The sequence below is a fragment of the Bos mutus genome, chromosome 14 (assembly GCF_027580195.1).
Source record: "Bos mutus isolate GX-2022 chromosome 14, NWIPB_WYAK_1.1, whole genome shotgun sequence".
NCBI classification, from domain to species: domain Eukaryota; kingdom Metazoa; phylum Chordata; class Mammalia; order Artiodactyla; family Bovidae; genus Bos; species Bos mutus.
The window spans coordinates 71,674,071-71,698,527 of record NC_091630.1 but is presented as its reverse complement, the minus strand read 5'-3'; the positions used below and the strand labels follow the sequence as shown (position 1 = coordinate 71,698,527).

At 55.3% G+C, this 24,457-nt stretch overlaps 1 protein-coding gene and 1 non-coding gene across 2 annotated transcripts in view; one reads left to right on the top strand and one right to left on the bottom strand.

Moving 5' to 3' along the window:
• The window catches only part of KCNK9 (potassium two pore domain channel subfamily K member 9), a 97,300-nt gene that overhangs the window by 34,598 nt on the left and 38,245 nt on the right, over positions 1 to 24,457 (bottom strand). The gene's annotated exons all lie outside the window — the stretch shown is intronic.
• TRNAC-ACA (transfer RNA cysteine (anticodon ACA)) lies at positions 2,199 to 2,270 on the top strand. The gene has a single exon. It is a non-coding gene; the product is annotated as a tRNA-Cys (tRNA).

The following is a 24,457-nucleotide window of genomic DNA, read 5'->3' as shown; positions in this document are numbered from 1 at the left end:
CGGCAGGTGTCCCTTACTGGGACTGGGGCCCAGAGACGGTGCCCTGGAGGAGAGGACTTCACACCTGTCCCACTTCAGGACTCAGCTGCAGCTGGATAAACCCCCAGGGGTCAGGAGCAGAGAAGAGGGAGGGACAGGGTCCCAGACAGAAGGACTGTCTGAGCCAAAACCTGGGTAAGACTAAGAGGCTGCTCCTAAGAAAGGCCCTCGGGAGGGCGGGGAGCAGGGCTGGAGACCATGCTCCAGGCCCCGAGATGGGTACATCTTTTCTGAGCTAGAGGCTTAGTGGGCAGATGACTGGAGGGGAGAGCTGCTATGGGGAAGGGGGCTCCAGGGACTGAGACAGCCCAGCAGGGAGGAGGGTCACTGCCAGTCTCCTCTGTCCACAGAATTCTGCAGGCCAGAATATCAGAGTGGGGAGCCATTCCCTTCTCCAGGGGATCTTCCCGACCCGGGCATTGAACCAGGTCTCCTGCACTGGCAAGTGGACTCTTTACTGTCTGAACTACCAGGGAAGCCCAGGAGGAATGCAGGGGCTCTTGGAATTTTAAGGGTGAGCCCAGGGCTCACCAGTAACCAGCCCCAACAACGATAACAGTGAAAAGGGGAGAGGAGCAGAGGGTGGGGAGGAGGAGGAGGTAGGGGAGAAGCAGGAGGAGGGGAGGCGGGGGAGGGAGGAGGGAGGAGAGGGGGTGGCTTTCCACAGGCAGTCTGCCTCACTGGAGCTGTCCCCGGGACAGACCCACAGGCCCCCTGCCCTGACTCCAATCCAACCATACTGCAGGAGCCCTCTCCACCCGCTCTGCCTGGAATTATGCCCACACCCCCCACCTGCTACCCAGAGCCTCTCCCACCCTTCAGGCCCTGGTTCACCTGCCCCTCATCCAGGGGGCCCTGTGGTCACCTGGCCAGAGCGCCCTCTTCATCCACCTGGCACTTCCTCACCCCCAGGGCTGGAGGAAGGTCTCTTGCCACAGTGCCGTGGACCCCAGTTCTCCGGGAGCTGGGTGCTCTCGGCATCAACCTGGGGCCCCCGAGGGTGGTGGCTGTGGTCCCCACCCCTCCAGTGGCATCCATGCACACCCAGGAGCAGGCAGCTGTTGCTGAAGTTACGATAGTCCCGGCTTTAACAGTCTCGTCGTCAGACAGGGCCAGGCCCGCTCTGCGGATGAGGGGTTTGGGGATGGGCAGGTGTAGGTCCTACCATCATCCTTATCACCCCGTCCGACTGACGAGGGGCGGAGGGAGGAACAGACCGGCGTCTGCCACTCGCAGGTGGCAGAGGCGACAGTCAGACCCAGACAGGCTGAGCCCGGCGCGGCCAGGAATGCATGCGAGGCGGCCAGTGTGTGCGGTCAGCCGGGTCTCAGCACGGGCTCTCCTGCCGGCTCGCTTCCTCTCTCTCTCTATCCCACTGTTTGATTCCCCTCTATTCTACTGTGCTCTTTAATATTCTGGCTGTGACCCGCTAACTTTATTTCATGACCCACTAATGGGTCACCGCCCACAGTTCGACGGTCTTCCTGGGCAGGGCTGTGTGGGCCCGGGCAGGTGCGGTGGGCACGGGGGGCGCTTGGGCGGGCCCCTGGGCTCAGGGGCACCCACTCGGCCCTGGGCATCACTGCCCCCGACTCGGAGCCGTGGCTCAGGAGACCTGCTTGGCAGCCCCAGGGAGCGCAGGGGGGTCTGCTGCCCGGCCCAGCCAGGCGCACACCAGGCGGGAAGAGGCCGGCATCAGACCGAGACACAAAGCTGCTCCTCCCCAGGCAGGGCCCCTCTTGTCACCTCAGATAGGAAGGTGGACAGCAAACCACAGGGCTTCCCAGGGGGCTCTAGTGGTAAAAGAACCCGCCCGCCAATGCAGGCGACACAGGAGATGCGGGTTCGACCCCTGGGTCGGGAAGGCCCCCCTGGAGGAGGACGTGGCAACCCACTCCAGTGTTCTAGCCTGGGAAATCCCCACTAGGACAGGGGAGCCTAGCGGGCTACAGTCCAAGGGGTCACGAAGGGTGGGACACGACTGAAGCGACTCAGCTGGCATGCACGCACGCACTAGGACCGTGGGCCATGGCCCCCCTAAGCAGGGGCTCCCCCGAGGGCTCCATCCCAACAGGCGCCCCCGGGGCCCTGAGCACCAAGGCTGAGTGGAAGATGTGTGCTGTGTGGCTTTAGGCGCCTCACTCACCCTCTCTAGGACTTCCCTGGTGGCTCAGATGGTAAAGCGCCTGTCTACAATGCAGGAGACCCAGGTTCAATCCCTGGGTCGGGAAGATCCCCTGGAGAAGAAAACGGCAATCCACTCCAGTACTATTGCCTGGAAAATCCCATGGACAGAGGAGCCTGGTAGACTACAGTCCATGGGGTCGCAAAGAGTCGGACACGACTGAGCGACTTTGCTTTCGCTTTCGCTTTCTTTCTCTCACCCTCTCTGGGCTCCAGTGGACCCGCCTAAAGAAGAGGTCAGGATTCTTTCACCCTCCAGAGTCTGGGGCTGGCCCGTGAGCCCAAGGTCCATTCGACTCAAGGATTCGGCTGCAGAGGGAAAGGGCCCCTCCCTCTGCCCGCCCAGGCCCACCTGCCCTCAGCACGGGACCAGGCCGGGCCTTTGGGGTCCTGGCAACTCAGGAACCTGGCAACACCAGGCAGGAGAAAAGCCGGGAGGCTTCCCAGGCCTGGGCTTTCCTGTCTGCAAATCAAGGCCTAACCTGCCTCCCACCCAGGGTGCAGAAACTGCAGGAGAAGTTGTTCTGAAAACTCTGGAACTGGGCTCGCCCAGGGCAGGTGCTCCAGGGAAGCCAGCCCTCTGCCCTCCTGCCCATCCCCTGGCACTGGGGACCCGCCACCACCATTCTGGCCCACGTCTGTCTCGGGGACAGCTTCAGCCAGACACCCCCCATGTCACCTGCAGCCGATTAGCCATGGAGGTGGAGTGCCTGCCTTTGAAGCCCCGAGAGGTGTATGGGGGGATTCGTCATGGTTGCAGAGGCCTTCCACTCCCCTTCTGCTCCCCAACCTCCACCCTGGCTACAGAGAGGGGGGTCTCCTACAACTCAGACCCACATGCCGCCCTGCCACTCCTGAAGACCCCCAGCACTGCTCAGCACCCCACTGCCTTAGCCTCGCACCCCGAGTCCTCCCAGTTCTCACCCAGCTGCCCCTCCTGGCGAGGTCAGAGGCCCCAGGAAAAACCTGCCCCTTCCCCCCTGCCCATCCTCCAACACCTCCGCCCGGGGGTCCTGCCACTCCCCAGGAGGATTCCTCCCCCACTTCTCAGTTGGGAACTGCACCCAGTGTTCAAGGCCTGGCGGCTGTCACCTCCCCAGGAAGCCCTGCCGGGGCCTGGCGAGCAGGAAGACCTGTGGGGCCAGCACCTGCGGGGAAAGGCTGTGAGCGGGGCACCTCTGCAGCCGCGCCGAGAGGCAGCCCCAACCCAGCTCCCCCAGAGGTAGCACTGCTTCCGTTTGGAAAGACCGAAACCACTCACAACGGACATTTGGTCAAAGTCATCAGTTTCTGAGTCTCCTCCAGTATCCCGTGGAGGAGATGGGTGAACATGTGTGATTGGGGCGGTGGCCTCCGAGCTTCTGTTAATAACTGTACAACAGGGATTCTGGGGACCGGTCAGCGCAGAAGGAGGTCTCCAGTGGAAGGCCACGGGGCTCTATCTTGGACTTGACCTCATCAATATTGCTCATCAATGACTGCCACAATGACCCAGAAGAGGCCTCTCACATGGAGCAATGGGGGGACAGTCTGCTGTAAAACGATGGGTGCCCTCAAGGACAGTGCTCCAACTTTGAGTCAGGCAGTATCTTAGACGTGGGAACACAGGTATTCCGGGGACATTTGCTGACTGATTGACTGAATAAATGAATGGTATTTTGGACGGTGCTTGCTAAGCTGCTTGTATACAACAGTTTGTGACCTCACAGACTGTAGCCTGCCAGGCTCCCCTGCCCATGGGATTTTCCAGGTGAGAATACTGGAGTGGGTTGCCATTTCCTCCACCAGGGGATCTTCCCGACCCAAGGATCAAACCCGCGTCTCACATGGCTCCTGCATTGGCAGGCGTATTCTTTACTGCGAAGCCACCAGGGAAAGCCATTTTTGGATGTGATAGTTCGGCCACCTTTCCAGCATTTTAAAATCTTGACCCTAACAAGATAAAGATAAATCGTGATAAACAAGGACTCCCAGAAATGGGCTCTAAGTTTATGGCACAAACATAGACTCAGTAACTAACAGGAAACCCTCAGCTGAACACGGTGAACTGATGTGGCTGCCCCAAAAGGACATCTTAGACATCTCTCACAGGGGACCCTGGCCCACTGTCCTGCCGCTGGTCCCCAGCCCTAAGACATCCACAGGGCAGGCATGCTGAGCATAAAGGGGAACCGGCCCCTCCACGCGCTGGGCCCCTAACCAGGCACTCCCGCCCCTCTGGGCTGGCAGAACCTTAGGTCTGAGGTTCACAGGCACGAGCAGGGGGCCGGGGCTGTGCTCCGGGAAGCGTGGGCTTTCCAGGGGACACGGATGCAGGGGGGCAGGCCCAGGGGCAAAGTCTGAAGGGGGCTCCTGGCCTCCCCAAGCCCGTAGGCCCCTGAGAAGTTGGTGGGAGGTGTGGGGAAAGAGCTCACCTGTGTCCTCAGCTCATTCGCCCACTCAGCAAATATTTACTTAACCATCAGGCACAGCTGGAGACACGTGGATTCTTTTGTGGGGAGAGGAAGGGAGGGAGGCTGGAATAGGAACTAGCAACCCAGTCCCGCACTCTCATCTGGAAAAGTCAACGGGAAGAGGAGCCTGGCGGGCTGCAGTCCATGGGGCCCCAGGAGTCAGACGTGACTGAGCGCAAGCAGACACACACACACTCAAGGAAGGGAGGCAGTGACCACCCAACACAATAAATAAGCAAACGACACAACTGGAGAGAGGGCGGAGAGGGCACACGTCACAGTCTTCTGCCTGACCCCATGGCCATGGGACAGCTGTGCAAAGGCCCTGAGGCACAGGCTTGCTGGCCCGCTGAAGGACAGTGGAGAGGCTGGGGCGGCCGGGGGTCACCAGTGGTGGGGAGGAGGCAATGATGGGGGCATGGGGATTCGACGGGCACGGCTGTGGACCATTGCAAGAGCTGTGGTTTTCCCTCCGAGAGAATCAGGGCGGTCTAGAAGGCTCTGAACCCCAAAGTGCTCCACCCTGACTTCTGCTCTAAAAGGAACCCGCAAATCTCCAAGCCCCACCTTTGCCCCCTACTCAAGAGGCTACTGCAGAATATAAGATGGGCGGCCACTGTATAAAACAGTTTGACAGTTCCTCCAAAGGCTAAACCCAGAGCCACTGCATCATCCAGCACTTCCACTCCTAAGTCCACGGCCTGGAGAACTGACCACAGAACTCGGACAAGCCCACGTTCACGGCAACGCTATCCACCACGGCCAAAGGCTGGAGACAAGCCAAGGGACCACCCGCACGTGAATGCGTCTGTGCCCACAACGGCACACCCCTGAGCTGTGGAAAGTGAAGGCCCGACATAGGCAACAACGTGGACAGGCCTCGAGGGCGTTCTGCCGGGAGAAAGGAGCCAGACACAGGAGGCCACACGTGATGGAACCCACGCGACAGCCAGAAGAGGCAGGGCCATAGGAGCGGAGCGCGGCAACAGGCACACCTCAGGGACCATCCGCGCTAGGTCTCAGACCACCGCAACGAATCGCGTGTGCCACGAACACGAGCTTTCTGGCTCCCAGTGCACGCAAGAGCTGTGTTGATGCTATACTGCCGTCTATGAAGCACGTAATAGCATTATATCTAAGAAAATGGATGTATCTTAATTTTAAAACACTTTGTTGCAAAAAAAAAGTACCCCAACAATTACTAATATAATAGAAAGGCAGAAGATCCCTAGTCACAGGTCACGGAAACAAATATAACAATAAAGAAACAGGTTGAGACGCCGTGAGAATTGCTGAAACGTGACACAGACGCACACAGTGAGCCAGTTGTCAGGAAAAATGGTGTCAACAGACTTGCTTGACAGCATGGTTGCCACGAACCTTCAATTTCCAAAGCAGTATCTGCAAAGCACAGTAAAACAAGTTATGCCTGTTTCAGGGCTGGGGGAGTGGGGAACAGTGAGTTAGTGTTTCATGGGTACGGGGTGTCCTTTTGGGAGGACGAAAATGTTTTGGAAGCAGACAGAGGGGATGGTTCCACAACACTGAATGTAGAAAATGCCATGAATTGTCTGCTTTACAATGATTGATTTTTGTGACAAGTATTATGCCTCAGCTGGAGGTAGGGGGCTCTCACACACAACCCCGACTCAAGGTGGTGGTAGCTGCAGTGTCGACCCCCACGTGGGGCTCCTGCCTCCTACACTCCCCCTTACCGAGCGGCTGGCCGCTAGCTCAGCACACAAATCCGGGAACTCGCTGCCACCCACTAGCGACCATAAACACCCGCTGGCATCAGCCACCCAGGACAGCTCTGTCTCAACCCAGAGCCTGGTTTAACCAACGAAAAGAACTTGCAGACAGGCAGGGACACAGCGCCTGCCCGCAGGGAGCCGCCCCTGGGCTACAGGTGGGTGGGATAGACAGAGGCCCACTGGCCACCCTGCTGCCTGCAGCTGCATCCCGGGGACCGAGCTGGGGGCCACTGCTGCCCCTCTTCTTCCCCGATTGCAGTCTCCACCTCACAGCTCCCCCCATGGCAGATGCATGCAGGCATGCTCAGTCGCTCAGTCGTGTCTGACTCTTTGAGACCCCATGGACCATAGCCTGCCAGGCTCCTCTGCCCACGGAATCTTCCAGGCAAGAATACTGGAGTAGGTGGCCATTTCCTCCTCCAGGGGATCATCCTGACCCAGGGATCAAACCCACATCTCCTGTGTCTCCTGCATTGGCAGTGGGTTCCTTACCACATAGCCACCTGGGAAGCCCCGCTGTGGCAGGTAGTCATCTGCTTATAAGGGGAAAGGAGCCACCGGAAGCCTAAGGAGTTACTGCCATGAACTCTCTTAATTCACTTCCGTAAGACATCCCCCAAATAATCGAAGAAGGCTGAGCTGCTCTCGGCCCTCCAAGGAGTGTCCCCTCCTCCCGCGCACACACACACCCTCATCTGCAGACAGGGCCGGACTGCTCACTGGCACTGAAGATGGATGCGCTCCGGTTAAATGATTCTTTTTCACTCTAACTCAGCTGGTGGAAAATGACAGGATTTTCAAGCAAACGCGATCTGGAAAATTGGCCAGAGTGGCGTGTCAGAAGCGTGTGTTTAATTATGCAAACGCTGGCGCCGGGGGTGAGGCAGGCCGGGTGACAAGCTCACCCTTGGACGTGGGGGTTGGCAGCCCGTGGACATCGTGGGTGTCGGAAGTGGGCGGACTGAGCAAAAACAGAGGCACAGGGTGGGCCCAAGGCACTGCCCCCGTGTGACCCCCGCACACGCCGCCCCCGGCTCCTTGCATGGACCCTGCACCCCGCCCTGGTCTGACTCCCCCTCCCCACCCCCTCCTCCTGCACGGCCCTGCTCCAGTGCCTCTGATGGCTGCCCAGCACCTGTGAGTCAACCGGGTCTGGTTCCAGGGCTGTGCTGCCTGGCCTCCAATCCCAGTCCTTCCACTTCTCAGCTGTGTGGCCCTGGGCTAATTGCTTAACCTCTGTGCCTCAGTCATTCATTAAGAGAACACTGACTGAGCACCTGGCGTGTCCTAAGGTCTGGGGACACAGCCGAGGACAGAGCGGCGCTGCTGCTGAGCAGTAAACACAGTCTCCCCACCAGAGCCGAGGATCTGCAGAAGCTGAGTGGAAACTCCCTGTTCACTGCGGGAGAAGCAGTGTGGGGAGGCGTGTGGTCAGGGAAGGCCCTCTGTTCTACCTCCTGAAAGGCAGTGAGAGGGCAAGTCAGGCAAGTACCCGAGAGGAGGGCATTCCGGGCAGCAAGAGCGGCACGTGCAAAGGCCCTGGGCAGGGACACTCTGCTCAGGGAGGTTAAGAGCCGAGGCCATGGGACGAGCTTGGCTCCGAACTCACCAGGGCTTCTCATTTCACCCAGAGCAAGCTCCAGAGTCTTTAATCTGAGTTTACTTTTCTATGGATCAGCCTGGCTGCTTTGTGAAGTGCAGACTATCGAAGGCAAATTTGGGGCACCTCCTGTTAACACAGGTAAAGCCTCAGCTCACTCAAGTCGTCTGCACACCAGACCTATGGGTACCAGTAACCCCCTCGTGCAGCCCAGCCGCGGATCTCACTGTGAACCCTGAAACAGCCTGGCACACACACCGGTTCATTCAGTTCTTATTATTACTGTTAACAGCGCCCCAAAGAGTCCGAGGGTGAGCGACGGGGGCAGTGCTGACTTAGGACAGGGCAGAGCCAAGGTGCCCCATGCCCAGCCAGTGCGTGTGGCTGCCCTGCCCCTCCCCATCCCTCCTGCTCCCTGAGGAAGGCGACCCCCAGGGGAGACAGGAAGGAGGAAAAACAGAGGACCATGTGCCCTCCCATCTCAGGTCCTGGCCATCTAGCCATGGCAGGAAGCGATGGGCTTTGCACCAGGTACAGACTGAACGTTTGCAACCAGACCAGAATTTGTTGAGATTCTGGTTGCTGTGAATTTCAAAAACCAGAAGTCCTAGGAAATGCAATGGACATATACCTGGGGAAAACTATAATTCCAAAAGATACATTCACCCCAATGTTCCCTGCAGCCCTATTTACAATAGCCAGGACATGGAAGCAACCTACATGTCCGTCAACAGAGGAATGGATAAAGATGTGGTATATATATACACACACAATGGAATATGACTCAGCCATAAAAGGAACGCAATAGTGCATTTACAGACATGGATGGCCCTAGAGTCTGATATACAGAGTGAAATAAGTCATAAGGAGAAAAAGAAATATCGTATATTAACACACATATGTGAAATCTATAAAAATGGTACAGATGAACCTATATGCAAAGCAGAACCTATATATGCAAAACAGACATAGAGGAAACAAGTATGGGCACCAAGGGGAGTGGCGGGTGGTGGGATGAACTGGGAAACTGGGACTGGCGTATACACAGCACTCTGTAAAACAAATGAGAACTTGCTGTGGAGCTCAGGGGCTCTACTCAGTGCTCTGGAACGACAAAGAGGGGATATGTGCACACACATATAAAGCGGACTCACTCTGCTGTACAGCAGAAATTAACATAACATTGTAAGGCGACTAAACTCCAGTTCAGTTCAGCTTAGTCGTGTCCGACTCTCTGCGACCCCATGGACGCCAGGCACCCCAGGCCTCCCTGTCCATCACCAACTCCTGGAGTTCACCCAAACTCATGTCCATGGAGTCAGTGATGCCATCCAACCATCTCATGCTCTGTCGTCCCCTTCTCCTCCTGCCCTCAATCTTTCCCAACTTCAGGGTTTTTTCAAATGAGTCAGCTCTTCGCTTCAGGTGGCCAAAGTATTGGAGTTTCAGCTTCAGCATCAGTCCTTCCAATGAATATGCAGGACTGATCTCCTTTAGGATGGACTGGTTGGATCTCCTTGCAGTCCAAGGGACTCTCAAGAGTCTTCTCCAACACCACAGTTCAAAAGCATCAATTCTTCAGCACTCAGCTTTCTTTATAGTCCAACTTTCACATCCATATATGGCCACTGGAAAAACCACAGCCTTGACTAGACAGACCTTTGTTGACAAAATAATGTCTGTGCTTTTTAGTATGCTGTCTAAGTTGGTCATAACTTTCCTTCCAAGGAGTAAGCGTCTTTTAATTTCATGGCTGTAATCAACATCTGCAGTGATTTTGGAGCCCAAAAAATAAAGTCTGACACTGTTTCCACTGTTTCCCCAACTATTTGCCATGAAGTGATGGGACCGGATGCCATGATCTTCGTTTTCTGAATGTTGAGCTTTAAGCCAACTTTTTCACCCTCCTCTTTCACTTTCATCAAGAGGCTCTTTAGTTCTTCACTTTCTGCCACACTTTCTTCTGTGTGGTGTCATCCGTATATCTGAGGTTATTGACATTTCTTCCAGCAATCTTGATTCCAGCTTGTGCTTCATCCAGCCCAGTGTTTCTCAAGATGTACTCTGCATATAAGTTAAATAAGCAGGGTGACAATATACAGCCTTGATACACTCCTTTTCCTATTTGGAACCAGTCTGTTGTTCCATGTCCAGCACTAACTGTTGCTTCCTGACCTGCATGCAGATTTCTCAAGAGGCAGGGCAGGTGGCCTGGTATTCCCATCTCTTTCAGAATTTTCCACAGTTTACTGTGATCCACACAAAGGCTTTGGCATAGTCAATAAAGCAGAAATAGATGTTTTTCTGGAACTCTCTTGCTTTTTCCATGATCCAGCGGATGTTGGCAATTTGATCTCTGGTTCCTCTGCCTTTTCTAAAACCAGCTTGAACATCTGGAAGTTCATGGCTCACGTATTGCTGAAGCCTGGCTTGGAGAATTTTGAGCATTACTTTACAGCGTGTGAGATAAGTGCAATTGTGTGGTTGTTTGAGCATTCTTCGGCATTGCCTTCCATGAAAATTGACCTTTTCCAGTCCTGTGGCCACTGCTGAGTTTTCCAAATTTGCTGGCATATTGAGTGCAGCACTTTCACAGCATCATCTTTCAGGATTTGAAATAGTTCAGCTGGAATTCCGTCACCTCCACTAGCTTTGTTCGTAGTGATGCTTCCTAAGGCCCACTTGACTTCACATTCCAGGATGTCTGGCTCTAGGTGAGTGATCACACCATTGTGATTATCTGGGTCGTGAAGATCTTTTTTGTACAGTTCTTCTTTATATTCTTGCCACCTTTTCTTTACATCTTCTGCTTCTGTTAGGTCCATACAATTTCTGTCCTTTATTGAGCCCATCTTGGCAAGAAATGTTTCCTTGGTATCTCTAATTTTCTTGAAGAGATCTCTAGTCATTCCCATTCTATTGTTTCCCTCTATTTCTTTGCACTGATCACTGAGGAAGGCTTTTTTTCTTTTTTTTTTTTCAGGAAGGCTTTCTTATCTCTCCTTGCTATTCTTTGGAACTCTGCATTCAAATGGGTACATCTTTCCTTTTCTTCTTTGCTTTTCATTTCTCTTCTTTTCACAGCTATTTGTAAGGTCTCCTCAGACAGCTAGTTTGCTTTTTTGCATTTCTTTTCCATGGGGATGGATTCCTGTCTCCTGTACAATGTCACGAACCTCCGTCCATAGTTCATCAGGCACTCTGTCTATCAGATCTAGTCCCTTAAATCCATTTCTCACTTCCACTGTATAATCGTAAGGGATTTGATTTAGGGTACTCCAACAGAGGTTTTGAAAAATAAAGTAAAATAATGAATGCATTTAAGGACCAGCACCTGAGCAATCGGGCAGGGCGAGCTGACCACACACATATGGCACTCCCTGATTTGGGAGAACCGCCCTCCATACCCGGCCCCTAGGCTGTCCCAGGGGCTCAGGGTTCAAGCCCCTGTCCTGCATCAGCACCCCCCCCCCACCACCGGTAATAAGCTGGGTGGGAGGGGCTTCCTCCAATATCCATCAGGTGAGGGGCGGGAAGAGATGGGGACTGTCCACCTGGGTGTCCTGACTGGCAGGATTCTCATGCTGGGAGCTGGAGGTTAATTAAATGGTTATTTGTTCTGCCTTCCAAATGACGGAAATATGCACCCTAAAGAGCTTTCAGGAGGAAAAAAGTGCTGCGTGATGATTATTTAATATTTTATGGGTCCATAAACACAGCAAGCACCGCGCAGCCAAACGCTGTCAACCTCCGGCTGCCGGGACTGCCCGTCAGCAGGTGGCTCTCGGTGGACTCTCCTGACTCCCAGCCCCCGGTGGCGGCAGGCCAGGGTCCCTCTGAGTTCAAAACTGCCGAGACCAGGCAGGGGCTCGGGACCCTGGCTCCATCCTCCTGGAGTCAGAACGTGGTACCTCAGGGGCAAGGGATGGTGGCCGTGGCCGTGAGGGCAGACTGCCCAGCTCCCTGCCAGCCACCTCGGGGGCCCTCCGTCCACCGAGGATGGTGCAGGCGGCCGGAGCGCTAGCCTGCCTGGGGCCTGCCGCTCAGGGCTCCCTGCAGGAACTGATGGAGAGCCATTCCACGAGCCTCTGATCCCAGACCTGCTTCCAACTGGCTGAGACCACTCTTTTTATCAAAAAGTATATTTTGTTATATGAGGTCACAAATAACTCACCAGGAAGTGTTTGGACACATTTTATACATACTAGTTTTACCTCGACAAAATTAAAAGAGCGGGTTTCCCAGGCGGCGCTAGTGGTAAAGAGCCCGCCTGCCAATGCAGGAGACATAAGAGACATGGGTTTGATCTCTGGGTGGGGAAGATCCCCTGGAGGGGGAATGGCAACCCACTCCAGCAGTCTCACCTGGAGAATCCCATGGACAGAGGAGCACGGTGGGCTACAGTCCATGGGGTCACAAAGAGTCGGACTCGACGGAAGCGACTGAGCACACACAATAAAAGGAGCACCTGAAATGTCTCTCTTGCTGCAATATTTGCTTTGGATTGAACTGAGGTTCCCCCCGCCCAGAGCCCCTGCCTACGTAGTCCCCCCAGCCTGCCCCCGCTGGCGGCCCTCCTTCCAATTTCAGGGTCACACCTAGGACCCCTCACCCAAGACCCTCCCTCCCTCCCGCTCTCTCCAGAATGTCTGGGGTGTGGCTGAGGCCTCCCTGCGATCGTGAGGAGCCATTCCCGCTGCCTCCCTGACCCCGCAAGGCCCAGCTCCCCCTCGTCCACCATATGCAAACACTTGTTCGGCAGACACTCAAAACTCAAATCAGATGACACAAGGGAAAATGCTTTCAAAATCCATAAATCGCTCCACAAACACAAGACGGTGTTATCGGCTCAGGAAGAACCCGTCTTCCACGCTGTCCAGGGGCCCAGAAGCTCACCTCACCCCACACCAGCCTGGCTCAGCTCTCGGCAACACCCTCCCAAGAATTTCTGCTCCAGGCGGCCCTAGGCTGCACAGTTCCCATGTCCCCCAATCCCAGAGCCTCATCACAGATGGGGCAGGCTCTAATCCCCATGTTCCTTTCAGCCTGGAGGCAGTGGAGGCCCAGAGTGGACGAGTGAGTGCTCAAAGGCCACACAGCAAGTCAGAGCCCAGACCAGGACGCTGAGCCCGGTGCCCAAGGCCGTGTCCATGCAATTCTCTCAGCAACAGAATTTTGCAGGTTAATACACCTGAGGAAGAAAAGGAAGATGCTTTAAGAAAAAAAGAAGACTCTAAGTTCAAGCACAGCCTAGGAAGAGCGGAGGTTTATGTGAATTTTCTGCTTATACTGTGAGGGAAAGCTCTAGGCAGTGTTTCTACCATGTACTTGTAAAACGTAAGCCCCGAAATCGCTGGGGTGCCCCAAGGTCGCACTGCCGCAGGCCCCTTCATCTAGGGGCGGCTCTGCCTGATCAAAGAAGACAGTTTCTGAGCAGGAAGCCGGCCTCAGGGCGTGTGTCCCTAGGTCCAGACCTTCCCGATGTGCCACGGTCTGCATCAGACGCAGACAGATGCTCGCCAGCACTCTGGGGCCTCGCTGTCTGACCACCTCACCCCTCATTGAGCTGCAGACCCTCCTGCCCCCTGAAACAAGCCCCCTCCCACCTCGGAGCCTCCCCGGCTCCTCTCTCAGCAGAGGCAGCAGAGAGGCGCGCTGGGCGGACTCCTGGCCTGTCTTCAAATCACCCCTGGGACGTCTCCCCCACCAGGAGCCTTTCACTTTGGGCCCTCATGCTTCTCCCACAAGGCACCCAGTTCACATCCTCTCAGACCCCTAGGGATATGTAAGGACCAGAAAGATAAGCACCAAGTGCCAAGGTAGCTGTTTAATCGTGGCCTCTGTGGGAAAGGCAGGGGGCAAGGCGCGTCTTGTTTGCCATCCTATCCTGGAGCCTCATACAAGACAACGCACGGATTTATGGGGCCCCTCTGGGATCTGTGGATGCATGGGTAGGCCAATGGATGGGTGGGTGAATGTATGAAGAAGTGGGTGGATGGATAGACAAATGGTTCACCTGGATAAATGGGGTGGATGATTGGGAGGATGGATGGGTGGAGAGATAACAGGTAAACATGAATGGGTAAGAGGATGGATGGGTGGGTGAATGGGCGGGTGAGTGGGCAGGTGGGCGGGCGAGCGGGTGGGTGACTGGGTGGGAGAGTGGGCGACTGGGTGGGAGAGTGGGCGGCTGGGCGGGTGAGTGTGTGAATGGTGCAGTGAGATCAATGGATGGACAGATGGTTGTGTGGATGGGTAGATGGACGCATGGATGGATGGTGAGATGGACTGATGGATGGGTGGAAAACTGTTTCAATGGACAGATGTTTCATATGGACAAATGGACGAGTGGGTGGGTAGACAGATGGGGAGATGGGTGAATGGGTAGAAGGAAGTTGGTTGCAAATGGACAGAGCAGTGGGTGGATGAGTGGACAAAGGAGCAGATGGCAGAGCTGGAAATAAAACCCTGGTGTGGCAGGACTGAGTTCCCTGCCCTCCCATCCCTCCCCTCCTCCACGCCCTTCTCTCAGATGCTGCTTGGGAGCAAGCTGACAGTGACGAGTGACGGGGCTAGGCTGCAGACCCCGGGTGGCCTCCAGTCGCCAGGAGGTGTGACGGCCCGTCTCACCGAGAGCCGCAGCCCTCGTCCCCTCCCCATCCCCGGCTCAGCCTCCACGCGATGTCCAGGGGAGGAGAGGCAGGGCCCTGCCACCTCTTGCAATCACGAGGAGCAAACAAAACAAAGCACTCCTTCCCCGCTCGTTCCCAAAATAGCCGCGCTCGCCACCCAGACACGCTGGCTGCTGGCTCCCCCTCATTCAGACCTGACTAGGCAGATTTTCTAGAGCCCTGAGCTGGGGGTGGGGGAGGGAAGGGGCAGGAGAGGCTGGACTCCCACCAGGGCCAGAAGGGAAGCAGGGAGCTGGGTGGTGCCAAGCCCCGTGCTGCGGTGTCACGAGGTGGTGACTCCCCCGTGCACCCTGCCAGGAAGGCACTGCACCCCCATTTCTCATCCGAGTACACTGAGGCCCAGAGAAGGGATGTAACTGCTTGATTAAGTTGGCACAAGCAGGCGTGGCTGACCCCAACAGCCTACTTCTCCCATGCCCTGAGTCTCCTCATCCAGGGGCTCCTCATTCAACTAGAGTCAGAAGAGAGAAGGCAGATGTGGCGGGCCAACCCAGGGTAGTCATAGAAGGCTTCCTGGAGGAGAAGACAGAGTTCAAAAGGGGATTCTTACGTAACTAAGGCAAGTGAGGCAGAGCAACGCGGCAGGGCCTTGGGAAAGTTCCTGGAGTCCTGTGAGCCTGGGCTTCCTCATCTGTGTAATGAGAACAAGAACCCTTGGAGGGAGATGGGGCAGCTTCAGGTCAGATGAAGAGCTAGGGCTGCTCTCTGATAGGCACAGAGCCACAAGCTCCGTGGACACTCACTCAGGTGACTCAGGGCCCCTCTGCTCCCCACTCTTCTTGTGAGCACAGGGAGGAAGGTTCAGATGAGCCAGGGTCAGGAGGTGGCTGATGCCCACAGCCATAGACTGTGTGGATCACAACAAATTGGAAAACTCTTCAAGAGACGGGAATACCAGACCACCTTACCTGCCTCTTGAGAAATCTGTATGCAGGTCAAGAAACAACAGTTAGAGCTGGACATGGAACAACAGACTGGTTCCAAATTGGGAAAGGAGTACGTCAAGGCTGTATATTGTCACCCTGCTTATTTAACTTATATGCAGAGTACATCATGCAAAATGCCAGGCTGGATGCAGCACAAGCTGGAATCAAGATTGCCGGGAGAAATATCAATAACTCAGATACGCAGATGAACCACCCTTATGGCAGAAAGTTGAAGAGGAACTAAAGAGCCTTTTGACGAAAGTGAAAAGAAGAGAGTGAAAAAGCTGACTTAAAACTTAACATTCAGAAAACTAAGATCATGGCATCTGGTCCCATCACTTCATGGCAAATAGGTGGGGAAACAATGGAAACAGTGAGAGATTTTATTTTGGGGGGCTCCAAAATCACTGCAGATGGTGATTGCAGCCATGAAATTAAAAGACACTTGCTCCTTGGAAGAAAAGCTATGACCAACCTAGACAGCATATTAAAAAGCAGAGACATTACCTTGCCAACAAAGGTCCGTCTAGTCAACACTATGGTTTTTCCAGTAGTCATGTATGGATGTAAGAGTTGGACCATAAAGAAAGCTGAGCACTGAAGAATTGATGCTTTTGAACTGTGGTGTTGGAGAAGACTCTGGAGAGTCCCTTGGACTGCAAGGAGATCCAACCAGTCCATCCTAAAGGAAATCGGTCCTGAATATTCATTGGAAGGACTGATGCTGAAGCTGAAGCGCCAATACTTTGGCCACCTGATGAGAAGAACTGACTCATTAGAAAAGACCCTGATGCTGGGAAAGGTTGAAGGCAGGAGGAGAAGGGGATGAGAGAGCATGAGATGGTTGGATGGCATCACAGACCCGATGGACCTGAGTTTGAGCAGGCTCCGGAAGTTGGCAATGGACAGGGCAGCCTGGCATGCTGCAGTCCGTGGGGTCACAAAGAGTGGGACACGACTGATCAGCTGAGCAGAACTGATGCCCCCAGGTGCAGGTGAGCAAACCCCACTGATGCCCAGACCGGAACTGAGAGGTCTCAGCCATCAGCCCTCCCCACAGCCAGCCTGGCCCTTGGGAGCACAGGACGCAAAGTGGGAGCCACCTGATGGCGAGCCGAAGGCGGCTCAGCCCCAGACCCTGCCTGTCCAGCCTCCTCCGGCCCCCACCTCCCTGCATGACCGCTGTCCAGATGCAACAGGCATGTGCCCACCTCCGGGCCTCCATCCACACTGTTTCTGCTGCCTGATGCTCTCCTCTTCCCGTGTCATCTCAGGTGGGACCACACTCGCTTCTCCCCCAGCATCTCGGGCCAGCCGGCCAAGGCTGCTCTTCCCAGGGGGTTGGAGGGAGTCCCAATCCCAAGGAGGAGACAGACGAGCAAGCAGCCGGGTGCATGGAACCTTGTCCGATGGCCCCTCCTCCAGGAAGCCTCCACCTCCCTGCCCCTGCCTTCCTGGAAATGATCAATCACTTCCTCCTTTAAGTCAAGTTTTTTCTTTGGTAGGGGGGCTCAAACCCACAATGCTCTGTCCACTGCCACAGACCCTTCCTGAACCATCTTGAGCCTCTCTCAGATCTGTCGCTTCTCCTGGGCTCCATGCACTGTCCGGGTGCAGGCCACCATCCTCTGTCACCCTCCTCACTGTGTGACCTTGGGTAGGTTGCTGAGCCTCTCTGAATATAAACCCTCTTAGGAGTCTGAGCAGGAAAGGAGGACCCACTTGAAAAATTTAGGACAGAGGGAATTCCTCCCAGTCACAGGGGCAATAAGAAAGGTGAGGCAGCCCAGAGTGGAAGACTAAAAGCTGCCACCAGGCTCGAGCAGTGAGAGAAGGCAGGCCACGATCAGGTCACTAGGCCAGGGAGGAGCCGTGGGACCTTCCACCGGGAGCGGGAGCCGCTGCCAGGGATGCTGGGGGAAGGAGGGTGCAGGGCGCACCCTCTCATCACCCTGCCCTTCAAACTTCTGCCGCCACTTGCCCCTGGGCTAAACACTGCCAGACCAGAGAACACGGGCACCTGAGTGTGAGTTCCCTGCTGCCCACCGCAGGAGAAGGGGGCCAAGTGGGTCCTTGAGCACAGCCCTTTCGCTGCCTGATAAGCAGAGCTGATGGCATGGTCACGGCTAGCAAGGCTGTGTTCCAGAAGCTCTGTAGGTGTTAGCTTCCTGTCTCTCTAAGCCCCGGGTTTGTCAGGGCCCCTGGATTCCCCCTCTAGGTTCCCACTGACTTGGGCGCTGTCCACGGTGCTGAGACTCCACATTCAGAGGGTAACAGGGGGTGGGGAGATGTTTTCTAAGGGGTTGTGGAGGAGATGGTCCTGGGAAGCTCCCTAAGGGGATAAAATCAGAAGTGGTACGGAAATAAAAATTAAAATGTTGAGGCAGGACAAGTTATCAAGGGAGGTATTCCAGCAGGGAGGACCAGCAAGTCACTGGGAGCCCTGTGGGTGTCAACTGAGTTCATAGGTCAGAAAGTGCTTGTGCCCCAAGGCACCCCATGTGGATGGGGGCTCTAGCTGTGATAAGGGACTGGCCCAAGCCTTCCCCTGCCAGCCCACAACTTAGAGTCACAGCTGTAGGCTTGGGCCCTGGGCTCCTAAGACAAGACCCAGGGTTTTTCTTACTGGCCCCAACAATCCCTTTCAAATTTCTGAAGCAAAGCTCATGCCTAGGATTGAGGGCACAGGCTGGGTTTCTCTCCTCTGCCCTCTGCCTCGGCCCTGTCCTACCCCCTGGCACCAGGCACGGGGCCCTGGACACCTCTCCAGCTCAGACCTGACCCCAGTGCTGCTATCCAACAGGACTGGCCAAGTGATCAGAAATGGGGGAGGGCGGGCTCCTTCCCTAGGGGCCTGATTCTCAAAGGTCCCCCTTCTCTTTTTATTATTAGTTCCCCATTTCTTCTCAAGTTCTAGGAGAGCTGGAATTTGAAACCGGGTCAGGAGTCAAAACTGAGAGCCTGGGCAAATGACAGGTACAGACAACGTCCTAAAAAGCAAGGAAGAGACACAAACAACACTCAACACACAGGAAAAGACACGCAACCTCACCCTCAAGCTACACCAAGCCACCGTTCCCCACTAACAGGTTGCTGGCGGGCAGGCACAACTGTCCAACCCCACGGAGGGGAATTTCTACTCTTACCAACTTTGCAAAAGCATTTGCGATTCCACTTCTGCACTTATCCTCAAGGCACACCTGCACACGTATGAAATGACGTTCATACAAAGTTATTCATTCACGAGTTGCTTCTAATCCTTTACTATCAGGAATAGAACACAAATCAGTAGACGATTCACTGAATTTAGCTACATTCGCATGACAGAATACTATGACGATGTCAAAAAAAAAAAGAAAAGAGAAAAGAAAAGAGAGGTTACATACTGGTATGCCAAGGTCTCCAGGACTTACTGCTATGAGAGAGCAAGAGACGGAACAGTGACTGAGATGCTGCCTTTTATATAAGAAGGGGGGGGGGTAGTAATAATAATAGATATTTGTGTCTCCATCAGAAACATAAGACTTTAATAAAAATGATTCCCTCTTTATTTGTAAGGACATGGAAAAACAGATGCAGGTGGAATGAAAAGAACAGGCAGTGAGTTCTTTCAATGAACACCTTTGTATCTTGACTTAAAATCTGAATTATGTAAGTGTGGTACCAACTCCATCAAATAGCTGGTCAGAGCAGTTTTATTTATTTTTATGTGACCCTGAGTGAGTAACACGTTTCTGAAGGTGCTAGTACTGGCAATAAAACTGAGCCTCGGCCTCTCTGGAATGTCGTCATATGGATGAAACGCGAGAATGTCTGAAAAGCACTTACACCACCAAACCACAGGTAGCACGCACTCAGCAGTAAGAGCTCATGGAAGAAGGGGCTATTTTGGCCCAAATCCTTCATAGAAAGCACAAGAATGTCTGAGTGAAACCTACACACTGGATACGTTTCTCACCCAGCCAACAAACATGTGCTGATTACCAGCGATGCGAGCTGTCTGCCATTAAGAAGCTTAGCACGCGGGACAGTTGCTCCCACCCTTCCGTGTCCACGCCCTTCCCCGTATTTGAGACGGGAAAACCTGAGGCTCAGAGAGGTCAAACCATCTGCCTGAGCAGGCCTCAGAGCCCGCTGGCCCAGGTGACAACACAGGAGGGGCGTCAGGGCCAGGAGAGAGTGCGGGCCGGTGGGCTCTGGGCAGATCTCAGCAAGAGTGCAGGTGTGCAAGTGGGGAGCACGCTGCTGGACGAAGATGCGGTGCTGCGCGGGCCAGAGCACGGAGAGCCGTGGGAGTAGGGGAACCTGCTTCCTGCGGGGGAGGACAGGCGGGTGGTCCACTGTGAGGACTTGACTCGAACCTTCCAGAAGCTTCCATCTCCCTCAGAATGAAAGCCAGAACAATGCAGTCAGACTTCGTCTTCAGCGGGATCGCACTCACTCTGGCTGCGGCATGGGGACTGGAGGGGACCAGCTGGGCAGGTACAGGGTAAGGAGGGGGCCAGGCCAGCATCAGCAACCTGTCCAGAGGGTGGCCAGGGTGGTGGGAGGAGGGCCAGAGGCTGGGCCTCGTCTTGAATGAAGCCGAGGTTTCCAGTCCCAGCGACTAGAAGGAAGGAGGAGCCAACACCGGGGCAAGGGGGACAGCTGCTGGAGGAACTGGGTGGAGCAGTTAAGAGGATGGTGATTCACATACTCCCATTCTGCAGATAAGGAAACTGAGGCACAGAGAGGTGAGACTTGCCCTCTGCAGAACCAGAGCTCAGCACAAGTCCCCCCACCGGGCTGCTGCCTTGACACCCTCACCTGCTGGGTGCCCCCAAAGCATAGGCTCAGCCTCTTTCCTTCATGGGGAAACCGAGGCTCAGAGGGGCAATGGCCCAGCTCCCCAGGTCTTCCTTGGGACTGAGACCTGGGCCCCACCACCTGGGGAGGCTGAGCACCACCCAACCTGCTTCCCTGTTACCATGACAATCTTGTAATTCCTTGCTGCCCAGCCCAAGAGGGAAGGGGCAGGCAGCATCTGCAGTGCCCCAGCTGGGGCTACCAGGTGCTCAGGGTTGGACAGCACTGGCCGGGCGGGTGGCGTTGCCCTCCCCTTGTCAACCCAGGGACAGCTGTGCTCCAAATCCCGCCCCCCTGCAATGCTGGGGTTCAGGGCCACAGATCGGACCCACCCCCTGTGATCCCAGCCGGGATCAGGCCAGCCCTGGCCTCCCCTAGTCCCTGGGCTGCTGAGTGCTACTGCGGGCAGGGACGGGCGAGCGGGGAGGCTGTGGTCCCGCTGCCCTGCCCAGGGCTCAGTGAGCGAAGGCACGAGGAGGAGGACTCAGAGAGCAAAGACGCAGGGGTGGCCGGACTGAGGCAGACACGTGGTCAGAGGCGGCCCTACGGTCCCCCTGCCGCACAAGGTACCATAGTGCCTGGTGTGTGGACATGTCCAGGTGAAGCGGGCCTTTCTTATGCAGCCGTCAGGCGCCCACCCTGCTGGGAACACCTCACAGGTGGTCCCCACGGAGCTGGGCTCCTTCCCCCTCCTGGCCCCTAACAACTTCCTTCTTGTGAAATGGGATGAGGAGGCGCAAAGCGGGGTGGTAGTAAGGGACCCTGTCCCATGATCGACTCCAGAACAGCCGAGGCAGGGTGACCCCAGCCCGCTGTCCCCAGACCAGCACTTCAGCTTGAACGTGCACGGTCCCCTGGGGGCGTCTCCCCAGAAGGCAGCTGAGGGGGTCCGCCTCCACACTCGAGCAGCAAAGACCTGCAGAGTCAACCACCCAGACAGAAAATCAGCAGGACACAGAAAGGATGTGATGGAGAGCACGACGGGGCAGTGGGCAGAGGATGAGGATCTTGGTTCCCTCGCCAGGGATTGAACCCAGGCCCTTGGTAGTGAAAGCGCTGAGTCCTAACCACTGGAACACCCAGGAGAACTCCCAGACTCACAGAAGGCTAAGACTCCCCTGTCCCCTGGCTGCCAGGTGAGGCCGGCGCTGCTGGCCCCGGACAGCACTGAGCCAGCGGAGGGGGAGGATCTCGGCTCTGCCCCCTCGCAAGAGCTCAGCTCCTCGAAATGCATGGTCTACTCCATCAGCACCACGCCTGGAATGCACTAAGCGTTCACAGCCCAAAACTGAACCCTGCGAGGGAAGAACGGAGACCCATCTGGGATCTGATCCTGGCCACTGGCCGTGCATCGTGTGACAGCCAGGCAACCCTAATCTAGGGCAGGGGAAACTGGAAGCAAATAGCAGTAACTGATAGAGACACAAGTGCAAATTCTGCTTTTACCAAGTACTGGCTGGTGGCCAGAGGCAAGTTCCTTATAGTCCCGAGCCTTGGTGTCCCTACCTGTACAATGGGAATCAGTTCAGTTCAGTCACTCAGTCATGTCCGACTCTTTGCGACCCCAGGACTGCAGCATGCCAGGCCTCCCTGTCCATCACCAACTCCCAGAGTTTACCCAAACTCATGTCCATGGAGTCGGTGATGCCATCCAACCATCTCATCCTCTGTCATCCCTTTCTCCTGCCCTTAATCTTTCCCAGCATCAGGGTCTTTTCCAATGAGTCAGCTCTTCGTATCAGGTGGTCAAAGTATTGGAGCTTCAGTTCAGCATCAGTCCTTCCAATGAATATGCAGGACTGGTCTCCTTTAGGATGGACTGGTTGGATCTCCTTGCAGTCCAAGGGACTCATAAGAGTCTTCTCCAACACCACAGTTCAAAAGCATCAACTCTTCGGCGCACAGCTTTCTTTATAGTCTAACTCTCATGTCCATTTATGACTACTGGAAAAACCATAGCCTTGACTAGAGGGACCTTTGTTGGCAAAGTAATGTCTTGGCTTTTTAGTATGCTGTCTAGGTTGGTCATAACTTTTCTCCCAAGGAGTAAGAATCTTTTAATTTCATGCCTGCAGTCACCATCTGCAGTGGTTTTGGAGCCCCCCAAAAAATAAAATCAGTCACTGTTTCCACTGTGAAAAAGTTGGCTTAAAGCTCAACATTCAGAAAACAAAGATCATGGCATCCAGTCCCATCACTTCATGGCAAATAAATAGATAATGGGGAATAAACCCTGTTAAAACAATATACAACAGTCTCTTTAGCCTTGCTACAATATGCCCTTCTGCTGCTGCTGCTAAGTCACTTCAGTCATGTCCAACTCTGTGTGACCCCATAGACGGCAGCCCACCAGGCTCCCGCATCCCTGGGATTCTCCAGGCAAGAACACTGGAGTGGGTTGCCATTTCCTCCTCCAATGCATGAAAGTGAAAAGTGAAAGTGAAGTCGCTCAGTCGTGTCCGACTCTTACTGACCCCATGGACCGCAGCGTACCAGGCTCCTCCATCCATGGGATTTTCTAGGCAAGAGTACTGGAGTGGGTTGCTATTGCCTTCTCCCTGTGAAATGCTAAATAAATACATACACACGACTACCTACCTCTTGGGCACTGGCAGGTGTGAATGGGTCAGCTCCTTGCTGGCACTCTACAAACTCGATCGTCCCATTTTACAGATGAGGAAACTGAGGAAAGGGAGGACCCATTCATCCGCCAGCTCTGGAGGCTGGTGAGCAGCACAGCCAGCACTTGAACCTGGCTGCCCTCCCAAGCCTGTGCTCTGAGCCACAGCAACACTGCATCCAGCAGGTGCTCAAATACCTGCCGTCTGAAAAAGCCCCGCAGAAAAATCCAGATCCACGTTAAACTGTACCTAACAGCTGAAACCCCACCAACCCTTTCACCAACGCCGAGTGCGATTTTTATTTCTCTCCAGTTACAGTTCCTTCATCTATGTTCCAACCTTCAGCCACGTGCCTCCTTGGGCACTGATGTCCACGGCCTTGCCCTGGCCTGGAGGACTGGCTCTTGCCCTTGAACAAAGTGCTCCCTGCCCCACCTCCATCCACGGCATCCCTGTGGCTGCATCAGAGGCTGGCGCACCACCCACTCGCCCAGCACCTGGCAGCTCTGCGGTCAGGGGCCCCGTGGGGAAGCAGGGCCTGGCGGGGGCCTGCGTGCCAGACGTGATGCGGCTAAGGCCACTCAGCCTCACAGGCGCCCACGGGGGCAGGGAGCAGGCCCACGCCCACATTCCATACGCAGCTCCGTGACATGAGAGAGTCCAGAGCACGGGGCCCGGCAGGCGATGGTTTCTGGGCCTCTGATGCAGAGACCAAGGGCTTTTAGACACGAGGCATCTATGCTAGAGACAGAGAAACGTCCCCTAACAAAACACCAACAGCACCTTAAAACATTTCTATGTGACCCGTCCACACCGGCCATGGGTCAAAGCTTAGGAAAGGCCTCCAGCGGGTCAGGCACTTAATACCTCTGCTCCAGAGGGACTCAGGAAGGCCTCGCCACACCTCTCATCCCCCCATTTCAGGCGAGGAGATCCGGCTGGGATCGGGTCATGAGGTGGCTCACCAGGACCGGGCCCTCCATCCTATGGGGTGCAGGCAGAGGCCAGAGGTGGGCAGCGTGATGGAGGTTCCCAGATGGAGGGCCACGCGGCGTCCCGTGTGGCACACGTGTCCTCTCTCTGAATTCCTGCCAGGACCCCGAGGCCAGGGTCCCTGTACATGCCCCCACAATAACTCGGAGATGCTAAGGCCTCCAAGGCAAAGGGGCTAATCCAACCGTCTGTGCTGAGAGCTCAGGGCTGCCTGACTCCACAGTCGAGGCCGGGACCACAGAGAGAGCCTGCTCCCTTCAGGACCACGGACAGAGCCTGCTCCCTTCAGAGGCTGCCCCTAGAGAGTGTCCACTGACTGAAAAACAATAAGTACTATACGTGTAACTGCT